Genomic DNA, 26,018 nt, shown 5'->3' on the forward strand with positions numbered 1-26,018 from the left:
CCCAAAAAGGTGGTTATGTCATAGCCGAGAATAATATTTTGCAAGTCCTGCAGGGGTCATGTCCTTTTTACACAAACATGGGAAGGTGTGTCTTATGCCATAGCCAATAGAATATGTCTGGTCATGTCCAGTCCTGTACATCAGCGGCCATGCCCAGTTTCCACAAATATGGATATGGAGGAGGTGTCTTAGGTTTTTCTCTCCTGTTTTCGAGAATAAAGACACTGGCAGAGGGGGAGGAACTTTCTTTTTGGGAGAGAGCGAGAGAGAGGGGGTTCCCCTGGTATGCTCTCTCTCAGTAAGCTCTGTCCCTCAGAGCTGGGTTTTTGATCTCGGTAAGGTTCTCTCAGACTTGGTAAATATCTCTCAAATTTCTTGGTTGAATGCTGAGTGAATTACTTTGTTGAATGAGTGGAATGAATAGGTATGTGTTTGTGAATATTAGGCCCGCCACCTGTGAGGAATTTTCCTCCGAATTCATGCGAATAGTTATGGGTTTTTGAATGTTATTCCCTGCCGTCTGTGTCGGAAAAAAGGTATGAAATTGATGTGTATTGATTGGGTGAAAATGAATATTGTGATGTGCTTTTTATTAACACCGGTTATTTATGAGGAAATACCTCTAAATTATATCGGGAGATTTAAAAATCACAACTGAATTGGGCAGTTGAAAAAACAATTTTGGTAATAAAGGTAAAACTATGAATAAAGGTTTTAGATTAGAAAATAACCCCAGCATGTTTGTTTAATATGATTATAATGTTGTAAAGAGAGAAGGTAAACACCCTATTAGTTTGGACCTATTTTCTTCAAATAAACTGATCCCACCTTTTGGATTGGGATAACTTAAAAGACATATGCACTCTCCTCTCCTGCTTCAAAGGTAAGATTGCACCCTGCCACACTCACACTTAGGTAGGGCCACACCTCATTTACTGATATCAAAATCCTTCGGCATCGCTTAAACAGATTTAAGAGAGTTGTCTGAATTGAAACAGCAGTTAATTGAACCTGGTTCTTCGGGGAGTTAATAGAGGTGACGTCTTGCTGACGTTGGTGGATCTGAGCCAAGCAGTAAACTTACATAGACTCAATAACTTCGGTTAGGTCAATTAGTAGGTCTGAGTAATTTCCTGGAATAAATTATCAGCCCTCACCGACTCTTACACCACCTTTAAATCATTCACCAATATTGCTTGAGATGCTAGAGATCTTATGTTTAAGAGACCATAATTAATGTTCCTGTTTTGTTGCACTGTAGTAGTTGTTACATTTACTTTTATTAGGTTATTATGTATGACACCTCTATTAGGTTTTACCTTAAATTGTCCTTGGGCAGACACACACACCGTTAATATTGGGTATTTTATTGGGTTCGGGATTCCTATGGATGACTGCCTAGGAGAGAGCGCAGAGAAGCGTGTAAGACTGTGACTCCGCCTCCTGGTCTCAACTCCAGTTCGTCAAGGATTAAGTCGTCCACAAAGCCCTGAGATGTTTGCCAAAATGAGATCTGCACCTTCCAAAGTAGGATGAATGCCGTCTCTCTTAATCAGACCAGGTTTTCCCCAGAAGGCTGACCAATTATTTACGAAGCCCACATCGTGTGCTGGGCACCACCAATACAACCAGCGTTGAAATGATGATATGCGGCTATACATGTCATCATTGATCAGATTGGGGAGGGGACCAGAGAAGATTACGGTGTCCGGCAGTGTTTTAGCATATCTACACACTGACGCCACATTAACTTTGGTGCATTCTGATTGGCGTAAACGAACATCATTACCACCTACGTGAATAATAATCTTACCGTATTTACGTTTATTTTTAGCCAGCAGTTTAAGATGCGCCTCAACGTCGCCCACTCTGGCCCCCGGAATGCATGTGACTGTGGAGGCTTCGGTCTCTAAGTTCACTTATCTCATAATAGAGCTACCAATAACCAGAGTTGACTTCTCAGCGGGTGTCTCGCTGAGTGGGGAATATCTGTTAGATACGTGAACGGGTTGGTGGGGACCTGCGGGTTTCAAGTTATGCCCCTTCTGAACAGTCACCCAGTCTCCCGGCTGCTCTGGAGTTGCCGGGGGACGACTAATAGAAGCTACCTTTTGCCAGTCTGCACCGACTAAGATGGGCTTTACTGTAGCTGTGTGACTTTCTAAAATGCGGAGTCGGGCTTCTATGGCTATGATTCCCGCCTCCAACCTAATGTAGCAGGATGAGTAGTAAATGCTGTTGTAAGGCATATTCTTCTAAGCCTGTCACCACCAGGGGGCACCCTATAAAGGGGCAGAGGCTTCTAGCTGGCGGCCTCTTGTTCGTTGGTGCCCAGACCTACCCACTTCCGTTCTTGCTGTGTTTTGCTTCTGCCACCGGCGTAGCAGTGGGTCTTCCTGGCGATGCCTATCAAGTAACCGTAACTTAGAGAGCATGAAACTCTCTCCTCTCTGCCTGATCGGGCCAAGATAAGGCTTTAAAGAACCGCTGCTGTTTTGCTGCACCGAAAAAGACGGGTTTCTGACGTAGGGTCATCGCCTGTACTGCTGATCCTGTGTGCTGCCAAGTGCTAATTAATTGTCTGCTTCTGGCTATCGTGTCTGGTCTAATTTGGCATTGCCTACGGCAGTATCATCACCTGTCCTACCGATCCTGTGCTGCTGGACGCTACCTCAATTGTTCACTTTTGGCTACTGTGGTTGAGCCGGTTTAGCGTGGCCTACTCTGTTGGTCCGCTCCCCTAGTGGGATTTTAGTGACTGGACTGCTGGGCTAACTACTTTGGTTTAGTTATTCTTTCCTTCACCAATTTAAACTATTTTGTTTACTTTGTTTCTTTCATTAATAGTTTATTTAGTTTATTCCTATTTTCTTTCAATATTTTCTTTCTTTACTTTTGGCTTATTTACATCTAGTTTTGATATATCTTTGGTTAATTCATTTTTTGTTTATTGATGAAAGCTGTTTTGGTTTAGATTTTCTTTCTTTGCTTTTTGCATGATTGCCCGTATGGCTGCGTCTAATTTTGGTTTATTTCATTTTGAGTTATTCTGTGCTTTTGCCCCCCACTTATTGTGTTTTCCCTTTTTTCCTGTTTTAGTTACTGAGAGCTGAAGGTGGTGGTGTTGGTGTCCGAGGTGGTGGCTTCCCGCTTTCCGTGTGCTGTGCTTCCCCCAGGTTTTTGGATATTTTCCCCGGTGATTGTGTGAGTGTGGAACACTGTGACCGGGGTGACTTAGGTTTGTTTTTGCGGGATCCCTCCACTCATTTGTTGACCATCTCCCCCACTGGTAAGCCTAAGCCCTCTTGTTAGTTTTCCCTTTTGGATATAGCCCTGTGTTTTAAATTGTATTTTTACTATTGTACACAAATAAACGGTTCTATTTTTGATAATTGAAACACGTGTCTTGTTCCATGATTAACCGAACCTGTGTGTCCTAGTGACTTAAAACTTGTTATATTTCCCTGGGTGAAATTCCCGGGGTGGCGTTGTCGGACCTAGTGGTATAACCAAACTACTGTTAAATCAATGCATTTCTTCTGCGGCCGCTAATACACTAACAACTATACTACATGTAACACATGTATCGGTACCAGTAAAGGAGGTAGGGGAATAACCAAACATTCCAGGTAGAGCAGGAATTAGCACCCGAGGGTGGGGAAAGAGCTATGGTTAGCTATCAAGCTAAAGTAGCTACCGTTAGCAAACCCGAAAAGAGTGTAGGCAACTGTGGAGTTACAGTCGCTAAGAGAAGGAGAGTTGTGAGTGCTTAAGCTGTAGTAGCGTGTGATTAGAATTGACGTGTTTTGGTATGTGTCTGAACCTCTCTTTAGTGGTTCATTAATAAAACAGATATTTCAAAGTGTGCCTACTTTGTTCATGTACTGTTGAGGTTAATTTCAGTAGGTCTGTGCTATAATGTATTTTCCAAGTGTGAAGAGGAGGGAACTTTAGAATAGGGAACCTGTTCAGGTCCATTAGAGTCCAACTACTAGCTTATTGGTTATGAACAAGACTTCACTTTGAAATACGGAACATGTTCTTAGATATAAATACCATTTAATTTTTTATTTAGACACAATTAACACTTATAGTTTCATGTCTTGTTACATAAGAATAGATCATATTTGTTAAGTGTTATTATGGGAGAATTACTATTCTTGTGGTACTACTGCCTTATTAGGCCCATATTGAGCAGAGCATATTAAGACCCAAACTCATATACAACAAATCCCTTACTTGCAATAAATAAGCACTAATTAGAGGGTTATTGAGAATAAACTCTCAACTAATGGCCTAGTACTGGGAGAACATGGTCATTTAGAATAAGGCATTAATAAGTGTTTTATAATGACTAATAAAGAGCCAATAAACTGCTAATATGCATGTTAATTACCAACTAGTTCATGGTGAATTTGTGTACCTTAATATAAAGTGTTACCGAAACATTTATTATTTTAGAGCCAGACAACATTTGACACAATGTCTAGTTTATTTGTACAGAACCTTTCAACAACAGAGCAAAACGACAGTCTTTACATCAGACAGGCATGAAGAAAATGCATATTGAAAAATAATAGTATTATGCAAAAAAAAAGGAATCAAAAGGTTTTTTTCACAGATCTAAAGATATTGTAGTTGTTTTTCCAGCTGACTGCTATGTTAGGATGAGTCCTTGTACATTTCAGGAACTGCACTTTATGTTAAAGGTGTTTGGGCTCATGGCTCGCTGTATGAGGCAGCACATCCTCCCTTAATGTCTTTGTAAAAATAGAAATGCTTTCCAGATTTATATTTGCGGCCTTGTCTGTGAAAAAAGCCAAAGATGTTTTTTTTATACAAACCTAACATATCACACACTTGACAACTTGTCATTCAGAAATGTAATAATTATCACCTTTCCTCCAGGTGTTATTGATGCTGAGGAAATAAAATACACGACTTTAACATTAGCACCTTACACTTTACCAAAGAGAAGACTCTTACATATGATGCGGATTTTTGTTAAGTTGTGTCCATATATTAAAGGGTTAAAGAGCGGTGGGAAGGTGAAAAAGTACAGAGATAAAAAAATACGCAACATGTTGGGAACACCGCTCATATCAAACCTACTCTGTGAAACTTCAAAAAAAGCCCCGAAGGAGAAGTTGAACAGGGAAACAAGGTGAGGTGTGCAGGTGCTGAGAGCTTTCTGTCTGGTCTGTTTGGAGCCAGAGAAACACACTCTGAGGATCCTCATGTACAAGTAAAACATTAAAATTACAAGAGCAGCTATAACAGTAAACAGGTAAACAAATCCATAAACATTATTGACTGTAGTGTCAGAGCAGGCCAGTTTAACAACTGAGAAGTTATCACAGTACACTTTGTTAATGATGTTCCCACACAGCTGTAAAGATGCAGTCAGTGATATCATGATAACTACATTAAGAATGGGGAAAAACCAGGTTAGAGCAATAAACATGGCAGCTTTGTTAGAAGTCATACGTGTGTTATAATGCAGAGGATGACAGATAGCAAGATATCTGTCATAAGACATGAGGGCTAAATTATAAAACTGTACATTTGCATATGTATACAGAGAGAAAACCTGCAGGAAGCAGAGCGGAGCAGAAACAGTGTGAATGTCAGAGAGGATCTGAACCAGAAGGGATGGAAACAACCCTGTACTACCACACAGTTCATTTACAAACAGGCTGCACAGAAAAAGGTACATAGGTTAATGTAAGCTCCTGTTCACACAGATAACCACAATCAGCAACACGTTGGCACCTATGATACACATATATAAACACATGACAATCATGAAGAACAAGTATTTAAAAAAACCTGTGTGGAAGAAGGCACTCATTATAAAATATGAAACATGAGTAGAGTTCACCATGATCCTCCTCATTCAATGAAACAGATTATATACTCATCTCTCCTTAAAGTCTGTATGATGTTCAGATCAGAATAACGGAGCTCAGTTAGTGGAGGACATTGTGTGAAGCTGCAGACTGACTGAGCTCAGACCCCCTGCTGCTTTGACCTTCTTCAGTGAGGGGAGCCAATCACAGCACTCCATCCCTATTGTCAAAGGACCCACTGACCGACCTGTAACCATAGTTTAGAAAAATAACATGCGAACATTAGTCGTAATTAGTTAGAGTTGTTTGTATGAACTAATTTATGTATTTATTTAATCAATGACCATGCATACAAATACATCAGATTTGAGCTAATATCTAATTCCCATCTGCAGTCCTGAGGTATATAACAATCAATAGTCTTTATATCAGGCAGGCATGAAGAAAACACATATTGAAAAATATCAGTATTATACAAAAGCATTATAAGGAATCAAAATTCCTTTTACACAGATCTAAAAATATTGTAGTTGTTTTTCAAGCTGACTTCTATGTTAGGATGTGTCCTTATTAAATATACTTCAGTAGCCAGACCTTTAGATGTATTATTATAATTTGTTAAAAAAAAGCCTGAGTTTCAGAAAATCTAATTTCAACCTTCGATTATTATGTTTAAGATTGATTTAGGGATGATGGCCTTTACCTGCAAGGCAAAGGCCATGCAAGGCACCGGACAACCCCCTGCCCCACTCCCATTGCTGCCTGGGCGCTGTACAATAGCTGCCCACTGCTCCTAGTGCTAGACTCCTGGTACGAGGATGAGTTAAAAGCAGAGAACACATTTCACTGTGTGCTGTGTGCTCTGCATGTGTGACCATTAAAGAGGGTTTCATCCCTCCCATCCTATCCATCTCATAGAGTAAACAAATAAGTCTGATTCCTTATAACGTTTTTGTATAATACTATTATTTTTCAATATGTATTTTCTTCAATCCTGTCTGATGTAAAAACTGTCGTTTGGCTCTGTTGTTGAAAGGTTCTGTACAAATAAACTAGACATTGTGTCAAATGTTGTCTCCGAAAAGTTAACTCAGACTTTTTCCGACTCTGGAGGAATGTAAGGAGAGTTGTCAGGGGACTCTACCCGCCTCATAAGACACTATATTCGGATACATTTGTCCATTTTCACCCATTTTCCCTGACATGGGAGTTGACAGGGGACTCCACCCGGGTTATGAGGCACTATTTTCGGATACTTTTTTTCATATTCACCCCTTTTTAATGGTTCTCCAAAAAGTTCAGTTAATTATTACGATTTAATTCAATTATATGAACATTTTGTACATCTTTTGTCCACGTTAGCACACAAAACATTCACACAAAACATTCTCTCATTTAAAGGTCCCATGACATGATTTTCTGGTTATCACCCGTCCCCTTGTATTATGAAGCTTTTTATGCATAAACGGTCTGCAGAGTCACAAACCCTCAAAGTACACCCTGCAGCAAGTAAAACTCTAACACAGAAAAGACCTGTCTGTGCTCTAAAATAATACATGTTTCGGTAACACTTTATATTAAGGTACAGATGTAGCGCTTCATTTCAGACGCCTACCCGGGCGGGTCCGTGATCTGCACGGGGTGGGCCCCTGCTGAAAAGGAAAACCCCCCCGCAGGACTTGAAACGCCCCCTTGATAAATACATTTAATTATAATGAAACCAGCAGCAATGGATCATGGATCCACCAGGGGGAGCCGTGAAAAGCTGCCACACTGGAACTCATGTGAAATAAACAGCTGATCTACAGGGATCTGATATAGCAGATATTTGTTAAGATCCATATATGTCACGGATAGGATCATATTCTGTGCTAAGTAAGAGACATGTAATCATTTACTAAACATCACCATGTTTTTATTTAACAAAATAATGTTTAATTCACGTTGGCGTAAGTACAAAACCATCGCTATGTTTTTAGATCAGGAAATGCATCCAGGGTCAAACAAACGATGTTCGATCGTGATCCTCGCGATCATTTAATGTATCATATGTTCGCGAGTTGAAATGAATGCACTCAATTTAATCCACGTGAGTTTACAACAACAACAATAATCGCTTTGTTTTTATATCACATCCGACGGAGGAAAATGCAGCAGCTCTCTACCGATCATCCTAATCCCACGGGCAAACAATAATATGTACAGTGCTAATAGTTTACTGTATTATTAGTGTCTAATATTACTGCTATAATAATCACACATTGAGTTGTTGAAATCAGACCGTCGTTTTTTTTAAACGCTCTGAATGAAACGGCAGCTCTCAGGTGATCAGCTGTGTGTTTACACAATAACATATGCATAGTAATTTAATACCTTCCAACACACATTGTAAGAATAGTTCTGTTTCATATGAGTGTTGAGAGCCGTATCCACAAATCTACTAATTTTGCCCTCAGTGCACCAGATTGATGCATTTAACTTCAATTTAAATAAAAACATCTTCTGTTATAACAACAATAACATTATAAATAGTAACATAGCATGGTATTGCACATTTACTGTAGCTTTGAGTGTTACTGGCCTGAGATTTTTTTATTACATGAATGAAGGTGACTGAGGCTTTTTAATATAGACTTTTCAGTGTCCCACATTTTGCACAGAACTGTCCCACATTAGGAAAACAGATTGTCTCAGACAACTTGGCACTAAGAGTACTAATATGTCTACCATTTATTTTATGAGTTTAATATCTGCATGTTCTCTTTTGGTTTGATTAGGACACATCCTGGGGATTTCAGAATGTTACTGGATTTTGATTTATTGTATCGGCTTCATGTCGCAATATATTCCCGAAGTCTGAAATGCAAAAATGTTCCACATTAGGGCAATTCACCCTACATTTAATCATTTTGTTTATTTTTAACGAAATAAATGTGGTTTAATCCATCATGAAATTAATGTAGGCTATTTACTTAGTACATATCTGACATTAACGATTAACACACTGTTCATACTGCTCACAGGCTGATATCTAGTGTATTCATACCCCTCACTGTTTATTCATCATTCAATTCATTATATATTTTATTCTGTAGATTGTGAACATTACTTTTCACTTTACTGCTTGTTGCACCTGGTTAGAAGCTAAACTGCATTTCGTTGTCTCAGTACCTGTAATCTGTGCAATAACAATAAAGTTTAATCTAATCTTGAGCAGGAACTAATGTAGCCTATTTACTTAGTACATATCTGACATTAACGATTAAACACATTTGTGCATTCTTTATGAATGCAAACCGAGTCATTTCGTTTATTTTTAACTAAATAAATGTGATTTAATCCACATAATTTACTGTGTTAATTGTTTACTTAGTATTGTTTAACTTGAATGTTCTTCACTTTTTAAATGCCTCTGTGATGTGCTGCTACCCATTTCCCCTCGGGGACTAATAAACGAATACTATGACATTAACGATTAAACACATTAAGTGCATTCTTTATGAATGCAAACCGAGTCAAGCCGACTCTAATAAACGAATACTATATATTGAACGTCTATTGAATGGCCTTTGTATGTATACAGTACAGTATAGCCCAAGCATTTACACCTTCCTTTTTTCCCGTCAAGAGTTTGAATTGGAGAAAGGTAATCGATGGTGCTTTTATAGCCTATTGCATAATAACTGTGTGATTTATATTGCTTTTCAAATGCATATGGCCACCCATTTACACGGCTCTTCCCGTCAAGAATATGAATAGAACTTAGTTAGATCACTTTACATTTCTGCGAATGAATTTTTAATCACACACGTCTCCCCATCCCGAAAATAATAAAGAAAATAAAAAGAGGAAACAATTTTCAAGTTCAGTTTTCACCATTTTATTTAAAATACAGTACTGACATACAGTAACAGACACATGCTGTAGGCCTATCTGCTGCGGAAACCAGGACGAGCGATTTCGGGATCTGTTTTTCTGGGGCTCCTCAGTCTCTCGTTTACCCGGCTCCTGATCTTATGCCACTGGTCAATGTTCAGATTTGGGAACCGATTGGAAACATAAGACTCAATCTGTTGCTTCACATTGAGGGGAAGAGGCATTTTCCCATTGGTCCCAGTCCAGTTGGTTATTTTCACCATTCTCCTATATGTTACAAATGGCGTTATGGCCATGAACATATTAGCAGCATAGATCTCAGGGCGATGCTGTCCCTTAAAAAAGCTGTCCTGGTAAAAACTTTCCTCTCGTTCTGAGGAAACAGCCCTGGTGGGTTCATACCGTTCTCCAGCCCCAACCCCCCCATGTGTCCTATGTATGTTGGGGACCCTTTGTTTAAAACTAATTGGCCATCGGAATGTGTGGAGTCACATTCCACAGCTCTCCCCCCTCCTGTGATCCCCCGCACACAGAGAGAAAGGGAGAAAAACTAAATATACATGACATACTTTGATTTAGTAGATTTCGCATGAGAGCAAAATGAGAATATATGTGTGTAAGAGTGAAAATATGCTGCATTTTGAATGTCCGATAGTCCACCATTTCCACCGGAAATATAAAACATTTAATAAAAGTGAAAAACAATGAGCAAGACTTAACGTATTCATTATAATTAATTATATTTATTTCGTTTGGATGTAGGTGATCTTCTACTATATGAACATTTTGGACCCAAAATCACAACAAAAACGTAAAAACAGATTTTGAAAATTATTTTATTTTTCACAACACAAACATACACAACGAAACCATTTAAAAGCTGGAAATATATACATGGGATGTGACTATGATAATGTGAACGTTTGATTGAGGTAGCATGGGATTTCATTCTGATAAGGCAAAAGTGTTATTATAAATATAATACAAATATATATATATATATACACATTATGTACACAAATCTGTTTTTTCTGTCTTTATCTGTGCCACGCTTCAAAGCGGTTTCTGTCAACTACGACACAGAGGGCAACATCACAGATTCCTCCTCCTCCATGTCAAAAAACAAGCTTAAAGCTTGACTCACGTTCAGAGTTCTCTTCATCATAGTTGAGTCTTCAAAACTCTAAATATATCTAACTATATCTACATTTTCAATGTTTGTTTGTCACTTTACTTCAATCGCAGTCTCCCACAGCCTGTCTTCGTATATCTTCGTCTCTCTCCATTTCCCGCCGTCTCTCTTCGGTTCCCGCCGTCCCTCTTCGTCTCTTTTCGTCTCGTTTCGTATCACTCCGTTTACCTGATTACCTCACCCCTTCCTGGTAAATACATCCTGTTGAGCAGAATCTACAGTTTCCAGTATTTTCCGTTTCGTAAAAGGATAAAATACGGCGAAAATATTAAAATATGTGCTTCCATTATTCATACTTCTGAAATATATCTGTATTAACTTTATATCATCGTATGTCCGTGTTTATTGGGTATTTTTGCATGAAACAAAGACTGGCATATAGTTTCGAGCCAGTACTTTCGACAGAAATACACATATACATCCTGTTGAGCAGGATCTACAGTTTCCAGTATTTTCCGTTTCGTAAAATGATCAAATATGGCGAAGATATTCAAATATGTGCTTCCATATTTCATACTTTTGAAATGTATTAACTTTATATCACCGTATCTCCGTGTTTACTGGGTCTTTTTGCATGAATCAAAGACTGGGATATACCGTAGTTTCAAGCCAGTACTTTCGACAGAAACACACAGCAATGTTGTCCGGACTGTTGTTTTTATGCGGCACCGGCTTGAACAGGTCATGTGATCTGATCACGCCGGCGTGACGGTCGACTCCAAAGGGTTAATATTAAATACAAATAAGTATTTTTACAACTTGTATTTAGAAATACTCTGTTGTAATTATTGATGCATACATGTGTTCATCCATTCAATGTGGCATCTGCTATAATGGGGTTAATGTATGATATTACTTAATAATACAATACATTATAATATATGATATGATAATTACATTTTAGTTTTATTCATTTCTTATTTCATAGTTTCTCATTATTATTATTATTTTGTATCGCTCATCTTATTTTTGATTTTATTAATCTGTGTGAATCTGTGCTGTCCTGTTTTTCACTCTCACCCTGTTGCTGTTTGAACTACTGAATTTCCCCACGGGATTAATAAAGGTCCATCTTATCTTATCTTAATGTATAAGTTGATTTACTTCAATCTACTGTACAATATTACAGGAAATATACTGCATAAAGCAAACTATATACTTTATTTGATCTAAAATATTGATGTTTCTACAACACCCATTGTGTATTTTCTGAATGAAGCGCCATCTCATGGTTAAATCCTGTAATTGAACAAATGGGGAAATTGGGCAACGCCCTCTAGCAATTTGGCAACACCCCCAGCCACTGGCATCCGCTGGGCTTTTGACTGGGACACACCCATTTGAGTCTGATCTGGAGTGCTACATCTGTAGACAAATTCGCTATGAACTAGTTGTTAATTAACATGCATATTAGCAGTATATTGGTTCTTTATAAATCATTATAAAACACTTATTAATGCCTTATTCGAGTTTTTCCTCAATAACCCTCTAATTAGTGCTTATGTATTGCAAGTAAGGAAGTTGTTGTACATGAGTTTTGGTCTCAATATGCACTGCTCAATATGGGCCTAATAAGGCAGTAGTACCACAAGAATGGTGTTACAACCCGGCTCCTGGGCTACAACAAAAAGCAGGGAGGCGAGACGAGTGAACAATAAAGACCTTTATTTTCATAAACAAAATGATCAAGCGGCACCAGCAACAGATCCCCGTGGCTGGCCCGGAGAGAGAGCCCAAAGAAGTCACAGAGACGTATCCGGCTTGGCTCCTCTTCTATTCTTTCCGCAGGTGTAGCTCATCAGGCAGGTATCCTCATCCAGCAGGTGCAGCTCATCAGGCACTGGAACCTGTAATAATAATTAATTCCTTACATTTATTATAGCGCTTTTTGAATGACTCAAACCGCTTTACATATACACACATTACACATATATCATACATGCAATGGTCAGAAACTGAAAAATGTTCATATAATTGAATTAAATCATAATAATTAACTGAACTTTTTGGAGAACCATAAAAAAGGGGTGAAAATGTAAAAAGGTATCCGAAAACAGTGCCTCATATCCCGGGTAGAGTCCCCTGTCAACTCCCATGTCATTCCTCCACAGGCAAAATAGTCAGATTCAAGTTTTTGGAGAACCAGGGAAAATGGGTGAAAATGGAAAAATGTATCCCGAAAATAGTATCATATGAGGCGGGTAGAGTCCCGTGACAACTCCCCTTGCATTTTTGGACAACCATAGAAAATGGGTGAAAATGGGAAAAAGTATCCGAAAATAGTGCCTCATAACCCGCGTAGAGTCCCCTGACAACTCCCCTTACATTCCTCCAGAGTCGGAAAAAGTCTGAGTTCATTTTTGGAGAACCAGGGAAAATGGGTGAAAATGGAAAAAAGTATCCGCAAATAGTGCCTCATAACCCGGGTAGAGTCCCCTGACAACTCCCCTTACATTCCTCCAGAGACCAGTTAAAAAACTTAAAGTTTGGTAAGAACCATGCTGGGGGGTCTCCATGCAACAATTGTATCCGAGCCAGAGCACACATGGAGCAGATGCATTCCTCCATGATGTGAAACATCACATTCTTCTGAGTCCTCTCAAAAAACGGGTGTCCGATTTCGTGCGGTTGGTAGCTTGAAAATGATGAATGCATTTTTGTGACGGAGGAAGGGAGGCCTCGATTCCCCTCCCCGTTGTAAAATGTCCGGGGCTTCAGCCCGAAGCACCGAAGGGTTGAGCTTTTTTGAGAAAAAAGTGTTAAAATGCCTGATTAATATGTTCGTAATGCTGGCAGCAGGTTCACTGCTGTTAGTAGGGTCTCACACGCACAGGCACACAGGCAGAGACCCAAAGTGATGCATATGGCTATTCCACCCCGCAATAAGTCTTTGAAAGCAGCGGAAAAGTGCTGTGAATACAGGGAGAGAGCAGCCAGAGAGAAGCACATGGCTCTTGCACCCACACTGCCCCCAGAGAACAGGCTGCTTCACAGCACTTTACAAGCCAGGAAAAGTGATTGAATCCTGGGTATACATGTTTTAAATAGTCTGATACCTCCAGGGCGCATCACCGCATTTTACAAGCCAGGGAAGGTGCCTGAATCCTGGGTAAACATTGTTTAATTGTTTAAGTGTTTTTAAATGTGTGAAACAGTGTTTTGTCACTTTCAAAACTCTCCGGTCATTGACTGGAGAAATTGGGTCGACGTTGTTTTGAATCTGAGCGTTAATATTCCAGTGAGACGAAGTACGTACAATGACCGGAGTGATCCCATGTTAATTTTGTCCCAAAACCGGAGCATTCCCTCACATACTCTAGGGACTGATGGGTAGACTGGGTGGACATTTACTACCGGCCGCGGTCGGCCAAATGTACAGGGTAGTGGGTCCAGATCACGGGCGTTAATGCATAGCGGGAAGTCTATTAAATTGAAATTTTAAATAAGTGTTTAACGGTGATTTAAACTAGTTTATGCGGGGAAAAGAGTGCTCAAAATCGGATTAAACATGCCATTTCATCCACACCTGACGACTCCCATTAAAAGTGATTGAAATGTACAGGACTCTGTCCATTTCAATCACATTTGATGACCCGTCCAGGGTGACTTTCTTCCCCAGGAATTAGTGTCTGAAAGCTGGGTAAGATTACTTTAAATACAGTGTGCACATGGCTTTATTACCCAGGAATTAGTGTGTGAAAGCTGGGTAAGTTTGATGTGAATTTAAGGAAGATATGGCCATTTCATACACACCTCACGACTCCCATACAAAGTGATTGAAATGTACAGGAATCTGTCCATTTCATTCACATTTCTTACCCAGGAATTAGTGTCTGAAAGCTGGGTAAGATTACTTTAAATACAGGGTGCACATGGCTGTATTACCCAGCAATTAGTGTGTGAAAGATGGGTAAGTTTGCTGTGAATTTAAGGGAGATATGGCCATTTCATCCACACCTCACGACTCCCATTAAAAGTGATTGAAATGTACAGGAATCTGTCCATTTCATTCACATTTCTTACCCAGGAATTAGTGTCTGAAAGCTGGGTAAGATTACTTTAAATACAGGGTGCACATGGCTTTATTACCGAGCAATTAGTGTGTGAAAGATGGGTAAGTTTGCTGTGAATTTAAGGGAGATATGGCCATTTCATCCACACCTGAATACTCCCATCAAAAGTGATTGATATGTACAGGAATATGTCCATTTCATTCACATTTCTTACCCAGGAATTAGTGTCTGAAAGCTGGGTAAGATTACTTTAAATGCAGTGTGCACATGGCTGTATTACCCAGTAATTAGTGTGTGAAAGATGGGTAAGTTTGCTGTGAATTTAAGGGAGATATGGCCATTTCATCCACCCCTGAATACTCCCATCAAAAGTGATTGAAATGTACAGGAATCTGTCCATTTCATTCACATTTGACGACGCGTCCAGGGTGACTTTGTTACCCAGGAATTAGTGTCTGAAAGCTGGGTAAGATTACTTTAAATGCAGTGTGCACATGGCTGTATTACCCAGCAATTAGTGTGTGAAAGATGGGTAAGTTTGCTGTGAATTTAAGGGAGATATGGCCATTTCATCCACACCTGAATACTCCCATCAAAAGTGATTGAAATGTACAGGAATATGTCCATTTCATTCACATTTGACGACGCGTCCAGGGTGACTTTGTTACCCAGGAATTAGTGTCTGAAAGCTGGGTAAGATTACTTTAAATGCAGTGTGCACATGGCTGTATTACCCAGCAATTAGTGTGTGAAAGATGGGTAAGTTTGCTGTGAATTTAAGGGAGATATGGCCATTTCATCCACACCTGAATACTCCCATCAAAAGTGATTGAAATGTACAGGAATATGTCCATTTCATTCACATTTCTTACCCAGGAACTAGTGTCTGAAAGCTGGGTAAGATTACTTTAAATGCAGTGTGCACATGGCTGTATTACCCAGCAATTAGTGTGTGAAAGATGGGTAAGTTTGCTGTGAATTTAAGGGAGATATGGCCATTTCATCCACACCTCACGACTCCCATTAAAAGTGATTGAAATGTACAGGAATCTGTCCATTTCATCCACATTTGATGACCCGTCCAGGGTGACTTTCTTCCCCAGGAATTAGTGTCTGAAAGCTGGGTAAGATTACTTTAAATACAGTGTGCACATGGCTTTATTACCCAGGAATTAGTGTGTGAAAGCTGGGTGAGTTTGCTGTGAATTTAGGGAACGTATGGCCATTTCATCCACACCTGAATACCCCCATTAAAAATGCATGAAATGTACAGGACTCTGTCCATTTCAATCACATTCGACGACCCCATTAGAAATGCATGAAATGTACAGGACTCTGTCCATTTCATCCACATTTGACGACCCGTCAAGGGTGGCTTTCTTACCCATTATGTACACCGACAAAGCCACCTCTTCGGGGCCGCTCCAAGAACCCCAAAACACGGACGCAGCAGCCCCAGCATCTCTCCCTGACATGAGCAAACAGGTTATTTCAGACTTCCATGAAATACCCCGGGGAAAAGCACCTCTCTGTGGCCGCTCCAAGACCCCCAAAACACGGACTAAGGAGCTCCAGGATCTCTCCCTGACATGCGTACTTCCAGAACCTCGCACACCTTGGGTCCCCGGGCCCCCGAACTTAAGCACTCCCCCACGGACTAAACCCAGATGATCACACCCTCAAGAATCTCGTGCCCCTGGGAATCTTAAAGGGGGGTGTATTTTGCGGTGCTTTATCGTCCGCCCATCGGCACCCATAGTCGGCCTCATTCACAGCAGCAGCACCCACCCTCCAGTGGAGAATGTTCTCGTGCCCCTGGCAACACTTAAAGGTGTTGTATTTTGCGGTGCTTTATCGTCCGCCCATCGGCACCCATAGTCGGCCTCATTCACAGCAGCAGCACCCATCCTCCAGTGGAGAATGTTCTCGTGCCCCTGGCAACACTTAAAGGTGTTGTATTTTGCGGTTCTTTATCGTCCGCTCACCGGCTTCCATATTCGGTTGTGTGTGCCTGGCAAAGACGTGTACCCAAACTCAAGCACTCTGACTAAACACATAAGGATATCCGGGTAAAACCTTAGTGCCTCTGGTAAACCATGTAATGAAATCAGCTCCGTGATGTGCCACGTGCACATCACTTGGGTAAAAGGAGCTTTGGGACGCCCTGCAAATCACATTTGGTGTATTTCCAGAAAGCTGTGAAAATACACCTACATCCAGCATGTCCTGTACTGTCTTGTCCTGTAAAATAGCATTTTGTTTATTTCCATCATTTGGGCAAATACACATATTTGGGGATTTGACCCTCCCGGCCATCAGAGTCGAACCCGCAGTTTGGAGGAACCGACCGCCAGAGCACCGGCACGAGGACCCGGGGAGGAGGCCCTCCAATGGCGGGTCAAATTTGCTGATAGCACAGCTGACGGCTGGACACTAGCCGTAGAGGAACGCCAGGGCAGGACCAGGCAGTTCACTCTTTGCAGACAAGCATATGGGGTTGGTACGCAGGATCAAACGGGTAGCCTGTGATGAAGTACGGTCAACCCTATACCATGGTAAGGCTCCCTCTCCCGAATCAAACCATGGTTCTCCGTTACCCGTGGTCGCTACGAGGGCCTGTGAGGTTATCCAGAGTCACCAAAGGTCCCAGGGCGCCCCGGAGAGCACACCACATGGGTTTTGGATCTGATAAATGCACGATTCACGGAACTTCACCGAAGGTCAGCGTTCGTTGACATCTATTAGGTCTAGACATGTCACAGTCACCCAAGTAACGTTGAGCAATCAAGGGAACCATAACTGATTCGATGAGAGTAGCATGTTATGAAGTAGGGTCGACCATATATCATGTGGAGCCACCGAACACTGGTCCCCGGGGGAACCGGTGCCCGGAGCAAGGCCAATTGCCGCAGCTATGCAACAGTGGAGGGTTCGAGAAACAGTGTTTGCCGGGTGCACCGCGGCGGAGGTGGGGAGGTTCCAGCCCGGAACCTCCGTCCCGCCGCGGGACCCGTGGTGGGACACCTGAGTCAGACGGGTCGTCTCGGTCACGCTTCATATCGGGCGGTCAGGAAGGCTGTGCTCCCCGGGGTTACCCCCGCGCAGCACACCCTCCCGGCCATCAGAGTCGAACCCGCAGTTCGGAGGAACCGACCGCCAGAGCACCGGCACGAGGCCGGGCCGGCGGAGGACCTCCGATGGCGGGTCGCGTTTGCCATTCGATCAGTGAGAAATCAGGACTTTTTGGAGAACCAGAGAAAAGGGGTGAACATGGGAAAAAAGTACCCCAAAATAGTGTTCCATAAGGCGGGTAGAGTCCCCTGACAACTCCCCTTGCATTCCTCCAGAGTCGGAGAAAGTACAAGTCAACTTTTGGAAGAACCAGAGAAAAGGGTGAAAATGGATAAATTGTATCCCAAAATAGTGTTCCATAAGGCGAGTAGAGTCCCCTGACAACTCCCCCTACCTTCCTCCAGAGTCGGGAAAAGTCTAAGTTAACTTTTTGGAAGAACCATGTACGGTCAACCCTATACCATGGTAAGGCTACCTCTCCCGAATCAAACCATGGTTCTCCGTTACCCGGGCCGGAGGAGGCCCTCCGATGGCAGGCCGCTCCAGGAGCAGACCCCTGAGCAATAGTATTAGTCCGACCATCCAGCACCGGCATGTGGACCCGGGGATGAGGCCCTCCGATGGCGGGTCAAATTTGCTGATAGCACAGCTGACGGCTGGACACTAGCCGTAGAGAAACGCCAGGGCAGGACCAGGCAGTTCACTCTTTGCAGACAAGCATATGGGGTTGGTACGCAGGATCAAACGGGTAGCCTGTGATGAAGTACGGTCAACCCTATACCATGGTAAGGCTCCCTCTCCCAAATCAAACCATGGTTCTCCGTTACCCGTGGTCGCTACGAGGGCCTGTGAGGTTATCCAGAGTCACCAAAGGTCCCAGGACGCCCCGGAGAGCACACCACATGGGTTTTGGATCTGATAAATGCACGATTCACGGAACTTCACCGAAGGTCAGCGTTCGTTGACATCTATTAGGTCTAGACGTGTCACAGTCACCCAAGTAACGTTGAGCAGTCAAGGGAACCATAACTGATTCGATGAGAGTAGCATGTTATGAAGTAGGGTCGACCATATATCATGTGGAGCCACCGGACACTGGTCCCCGGGGGAACCGGTGCCCGGAGCAAGGCCAATTGCCGCAGCTATGCAACAGTGGAGAGTTCGAGAAACAGTGTTTGCCGGGTGCACCGCGGCGGAGGTGGGGAGGTTCCAGCCCGGAACCTGCGCCCCGCCGCGGGACCCGTGGTGGGACACCTGAGTCAGACGGTTCGTCTCGGTCACGCTTCATATCAGGCAGGCAGGAAGGCTGTGCTCCGCGGGGTTACCCCCGCGCAGCACACCCTCCCGGCCATCAGAGTTGAACCCGCAGTTCGGAGGAACCGACCGCCAGAGCACCGGCACGAGGCCGGGCCGGCGGAGGCCCTCCGATGGCGGGTCGCGTTTGCCATTCGATCAGTGAGAAATCAGGACTTTTTGGAGAACCAGAGAAAAGGGGTGAAAATGGGAAAAAAGTACCCCAAAATAGTGTTCCATAAGGCGGGTAGAGTCCCCTGACAACTCCCCCTACCTTCCTCCAGAGTCGGAAAAAGTATAAGTTAACTTTTTGGAGAACCAGAGAAAAGGGGTGAAAATGGGAAAAAAGTACCCCAAAATAGTGTTCCATAAGGCGGGTAGAGTCCCCTGACAACTCCCCCTACCTTCCTCCAGAGTCGGAAAAAGTATAAGTTAACTTTTTGGAAGAACCATAGAAAAGGGTGAAAATGGATAAAATGTATCCCAAAATAGTGTTCCATAAGGCGGGTAGAGTCCCCTGACAACTCCCCCTACCTTCCTCCAGAGTCGAAAAAAGTCTAAGTTAACTTTTTGGAAGAACCATAAAAAAGGGTGAAAATGGATAAAATGTATCCCAAAATAGTGCCTCTTGAGGCGGGTAGAGTCCCCTGACAACTCCCCTTGCATTCCTCCAGAGACCAGTTTGAAAACTTAAAGTTTTGTGAGAACCATGATTGGGGGTCCTCCAGGCAACAATTTCATCCGATCCAAAGTGCTCATGAGGCGGATAAATTCCTCCATGATTTCCCCATCAAGTGAAAATAGGTCGTTTTTTTCTAAGTGCTCTCAAAAACCGGGTTTCTGATTTCGTGCAGATGGTAGCTTGGAAAAGATGAATGAATTTTTTGGACGGAGGAGGGGAGGTCTGGTTTCCCCTCTCCGTTGTAAATTGCAACGGGGGAGTGCAAAAGTCTCCGGGGTTTCGTCCCGAAGCGCCGAAGACTTGACCCCCTCCCCCGTTGGCACTTAGCCGTTTTTCCAGAATTTTCAAAAACTTCATTTTTGATTATTTTAACATATAATTGACCGTTTTCTTTACTTGTTTTTGCTTTCCACGGGTGGGGACGCATGGCAGGCCACCTATGAGCTTCCAAATTCGGCCTGGAACCTCCGGGAATTATGGGTTAAGCTCCATATACTGACGACCCCCATTAAAAATGCATGAAATGTACAGGAATCTGTCCATTTCAATCACATTCGACGACCCCATTAAAAATGCATGAAATGGACAGGAATCTGTCCATTTCAATCACATTCGACGACCCCATTAAAAATGCATGAAATGTACAGGAATCTGTCCATTAAAAATGCATGAAATGTACAGGAATCTGTCCATTTCATCCACATTCGACGACCCCATTAAAAATGCATGAAATGTACAGGAATCTGTCCATTTCATCCACATTTGACGACCCAGTCACGGTGGCTTTCTTACCCAGAAATTAGTGTGTGAAAGCTGGGTAACATTGATGTGAATATAGGGAGAATATGTCCATTTCATCCAGGGAGATGTACAGGGCTTTCTTACCCAGGAATTAGTATGTGAAAGCTGGGTAAGTTTGCTGTGAATTTAGGGAGGATATGGCCATTTCATCCTCCCATTAAAAATGCATGAAATGTACAGGACTCTGTCCATTTCAATCACATTCGACGACCCCATTAAAAATGCATGAAATGTACAGGACTCTGTCCATTTCAATCACATTCGACGACCCCATTAGAAATGCATGAAATGTACAGGACTCTGTCCATTTCAATCACATTCGACGACCCCATTAAAAATGCATGAAATGTACAGGACTCTGTCCATTTCAATCACATTCGACGACCCCATTAAAAATGCATGAAATGTACAGGACTCTGTCCATTTCAATCACATTCGACGACCCCATTAAAAATGCATGAAATGTACAGGAATCTGTCCATTTCAATCACATTCGACGACCCCATTAAAAGTGCATGAAATGTACAGGAATCTGTCCATTTCAATCACATTCGACGACCCCATTAAAAGTGCATGAAATGTACAGGAATCTGTCCATTTCATCCACATTCGACGACCCCATTAAAAATGCATGAAATGGACAGGCCGAAGACTTGACCCCCTCCCCCGTTAGCACTTAGCCGTTTTTCGAGAATTTCGAAAATCATCCATACTTACATAACATGAGACCCCAGACCCCCGGAATTAAGCACTCCCCAACGGACTAAACTCAGATGTTCACACCCTCCAGAACTTCATGCCCCTGGTGACTCAGAAAAGAGGTGTATTTTGCGGTGCTTTATCGTCCGCCCATCGGCACCCATAGTCGGCCTTCTTCACAGCAGCAGCACCCACCCTCCAGTGGAGAATCAATCAATCAATCAATGTTTATTTATATAGCCCAATATCACAAATGTTACATTTGTCTCAGTGGTCTTCACAGTGTGTACAGAATATCAGTATGACAATACGACACCCTCTGTCCTTAGACCCTCACATCGTACAAGGAAAAACTTCCAAAGAAAACCCAGTTTAAAGGGAAAAATGGGAGAAACCTCAGGGAGAGCAACAGAGAAGGGATCCCTCTCCCAGGACGGACAGACGTGCAATAGATGCCGTGTGTAAATTGAAAAGATAATACATTTGCAACATAGGTAGTCCAAATGTTTGGAAATGCATGTGTGTATAATAGGAAGATGAATCCACGAGGATATCCATCCAGGACCTATGATCCAGGACCACAGCCACGACTCAAGATCCAGCGCTCGCGATCCAGGACACAGGACCGCAGGATCATCCATGACTCCGGATCCCAGCGTATATAGACACCAAAAAGAAAGACATTTGGGGAAGCTGGGTTAATCGGAACATGAGTGTACACGGGTATAGACAGAGAGAAGGAAGAAGTAAGATGTCCCCCGACAAACTAAGCCTATATCAGCAAAACTAGGGGCTGAATCTAATCAGCCCTAACTATAAGCTTTATCAAAAAGGAAGGTCTTAAGCGCACTCTTAAAAACGGATAGGGTGTCTGCCGCCCGAACACAAACTGGAAGCTGATTCCACAAATGTGGAGCTTGATAAGAAAAGGCTCTGGCTCCCATTGTACTTTTAGGGATTCTAGGAACAACTAACAACCCTGCATTCTTGGAACGCAATGCCCTAGTAGGACAGTAGGGTATAATGAGTTCTTTAAGGTAAGATGGCGCCTGCCCATTAAGGGCTTTGTAGGCGAGAAGAAGAATTTTAAATTCTATCCTGTGTTCTATAGGGAGCCAGTGTAAGGCAGCCAGAACAGGAGTAATGTGGTTCCTTCTCCTAACATACTAGGGATTTGTGTGTACACTGTGTGGACATTAACTACCGGTCGCGGTCCGCCAAGTGTACAGACATGCAGTTCGGCCACAGAGCAAAATAAAAATAAGCTGGTGTGTTGCATGGATAGCCAGTGCAGGGGCCTTCCACGTGGAAAAAGAACCGGAGACGGACGAGCTTTCCCCGCACCAGAAGCACCAGAGGGAGAAATGTCCACTGAGTGGACATCATTGTCCGTGGCGTGCAGTGTTGTGCTAGTTACTGAAAACCAGTAACTAGTTACCATTACTAGTTACTTCATTTCAAAAGTAACTCAGTTACTTTACTGATTACTTACACCAAAAAGTAATGCGTTACTGTGAAAAGTAACGTTTTAGTTACTTAAAAAAAGGGCTCCCATTATATTAATGCCCTTATAGCCTTCATTTCAGTACTGTTATTGCATTGGAGAATAACACAATATGTTGATCAACTTGACATGCATTATATGCAATCTGGATAGCATCGATATTAGCTGGCTTTACATTTTTGTATATTCTTTCTCCAGGTAGTTGGAAAAAGTTTTCCGTTTCATATGCCGTGTGCCGCCCGGACATGCTATCATGCTAACTAGCTCCCTGAAAGCGGGTGACTCCACTGTAGCAATAGCCTGCATGTGTTCTACAACATACCGTGCAATGGTTTTATCGACTTTTCCCTGGCGAGCAGTCCCTCGGTTAAAATCCAGCCGCTGTTGCTTAGGTGCAGGTGGAGGTGGAGTGGCGTCGGCTGAGTCTCTGTGGTCTTAGCTACTAGCTTCGTCCCAGCATGTTGTTTTTGCAGATGTTTTAAGAGATTTGAATGACTGGTTTGGGCAGTAGATAGGCTCTTTGACCCGCCAGGACACAACTTACATTTAACTAAAACGTTCTTTTCTTTGTGCTCGACAAAAGTGAAATAGTGAGAATATCTCCAGGTGGAGAAACTAGACTTGAGCTCCGCCGCCGCCATGATAGTCTTGTTAGTAAACAACACAAACACGCCCACAGCCCGTCTCCGCATGTGACACAGGAAGAATTTAAGTACATTTACTCATTTACAGTTCTCATCTCTGTTCACCTGGCTGTTGACTATATAAAAAAACTAACGCAGTAACGGAGTAACGCACCATGTAGTAACGGTAACTGAGTTACTGAATTTAAAAAGTAATGCGTTAGAGTACTAGTTACTGCCAAAAATAACGGCGTTAACTTTGTAACACGTTAGTCCCAACACTGGTGGCGTGTACAGAATAATATGTCCTTATCACGGACATTAATACATAGAGTGGTGTCCATGAAATAGACATTGCAAATAAGTGTTTAACTGTGATTTAAACTAGTTTATGCGGGGAAAAGAGTGCTCAAAATCGGATTAAACAGGCTATTTCACACTTCCATTACGTACACTGACAAAACCACCTATGTGTAGCCGCTCCAAGACCCCCAAAACACGGACTAAGGAGCTCCAGGATCCCTCCCTGCCATGAGCAAACAGGCTATTTCACACTTCCATTACGTACACCGACAAAACCACCTATGTGTAGCCGCTCCAAGACCCCCAAAAAACGGACTAAGGAGCACCAGGATCCCTCCCTGTCATGAGCAAACAGGCTATTTCACACTTCCATTACGTACACCAACAATACCACCTATGTGTAGCCGCTCCAAGACCCCCAAAACACGGACTAAGGAGTACTTCGTGACCACAGAGTGTGAACGTTGTGATCAGCTGTTTTAGCGCAGTTCTCCAGTGAAGGGGGGGGGGGAGTCTGCCCGACGTTAACAGCAGCCCTGTCTGTGCACACGGAGACCGACTCTGTTGTCCGGTGATCGAACCACCTTCTGGAAAAGCTTCACAAGTACGTCGGTACGCAAATGCGCTTTGTGACACAAGTGACGGTACGCATTTCAGATTACGCACATAACCTGCGTACCACTTATGTGCACTCCTGTACTACAGCAAAAGTATTCTCCGTCGGGACTTCCTGCAACAACATGACGCCGTTATCTTGATTCTGATTGGCCAGAAGACATTATCAAAGATGTTCTATTGAGAAGTCGATCACTACGTGACAAAAGTTTTCAAAACCGTGGCTACTGAAATCAATCTTACTAACTGCTGTCTGTGTGATTTACTCCGTGCGAGTTGGCAGACTTTATTTTGCTTACTTTAACATCATTTTTCATGGTGGGGCTAAGCCATTTCTTGGTATGGGTGTAGCCTACCCCAGCCATACCCTGGCGCTGACACTGGTGGTATGTATGGGGCGGGCCATTCTGCACATGCGTTAAATGCGTTAAATATTTTAACGCAATTAATTCAAAAAATGTATTACTGCCGTTAACGCGATTTTGACAGCACTAATTTGAACATATATATTAAGAAGTACAATATAAGAAAAGTAGACGTTTATTATACTTAAGTCATTATACATTTTGAATCTGCTGAGGACCGATTCAAAATGGTCCGCAAGCCGCATTTGGCCCCCGGGCCGTAAGTTTGGACATCCCTGATGTAAAGTGTCAGTGGGGGGGCCGGGCCTTTTTGATGAGGAGGGGAAGAAACTGTTCAGGTTGAGAGAGGTTTTGGTCCTGATCAGAATCAGAATCAGAATTATTCATCCCACAGAGGGGACATTTGTTACAGCAGAAAAGAGCCAAAGACAGCCTAATGTTAACTAAGAAGCATGCATAACAAAATATTAAAGGTAAATGCGGAGGTGTTCATCAGTGGCCCTCAGCAGACTGTTTGCACTGAAAACCTGGCTTTCAACTGTCTGTACTGACCATTCTGTCCATTGTATTGACAATTTTAACTTTTTCTGGGATCTTTATAAGGCAAATGGAGTTTGCCTGAACAAGTCAGGAGTGAAATTGTTTACCTCTAACATATTCAACTGCCTGCGTCATCAATCTGTTCCCTCTGCCAAGGACAAGCGGCAAGAGGAATCAAAACAGGAGAAAGACACAACACATCGCGCAGAAGTTTCCGAGCGCCAACCACATTTTTCAATTTTTTTAATTGTCTTCCCCTCTGCCAACACAAGCCTGTCAGATGCTAAGCTCCAGACAGCATTTTGTGAGAAAGTTTGACATTTTATTGAAAAAAAAGTTCTGGGTGGGTTACAGTTTACATACTTCAGATTCTTGATCTGGGCCCTATTTAGAGGCCCCCTGTGAACAAATTATCTCTTTATCCCTTTTCAAAGTACTTTAAACACTCATGGAGCACTGCGGCTTCTCAAAAGGCCTTAACGGAAGGTTTTGTTCAATTTTAAGCCGTAACCTTTGACATTTAGTTGCACCAGAGGCACCCATTTGCATCTGCTCTCCGAGACGGTTAAAATGACATCAAGTTCAAAGCGG

At 42.5% G+C, this 26,018-nt stretch overlaps 2 pseudogenes; both read right to left on the reverse strand.

Moving 5' to 3' along the window:
- Positions 1 to 1,463: 1,463 nt before the first annotated feature.
- On the reverse strand, positions 1,464 to 3,881 carry LOC139433370 (uncharacterized; annotated as a pseudogene).
- A 1,076-nt stretch (positions 3,882 to 4,957) lies between these two features.
- LOC117442064 (putative olfactory receptor 1F12P) lies at positions 4,958 to 5,884 on the reverse strand (annotated as a pseudogene).
- Positions 5,885 to 26,018: the final 20,134 nt, after the last annotated feature.

This window comes from Pseudochaenichthys georgianus, unplaced genomic scaffold (assembly GCF_902827115.2).
Source record: "Pseudochaenichthys georgianus unplaced genomic scaffold, fPseGeo1.2 scaffold_267_arrow_ctg1, whole genome shotgun sequence".
Classification (NCBI taxonomy): Eukaryota; Metazoa; Chordata; class Actinopteri; order Perciformes; family Channichthyidae; genus Pseudochaenichthys; species Pseudochaenichthys georgianus.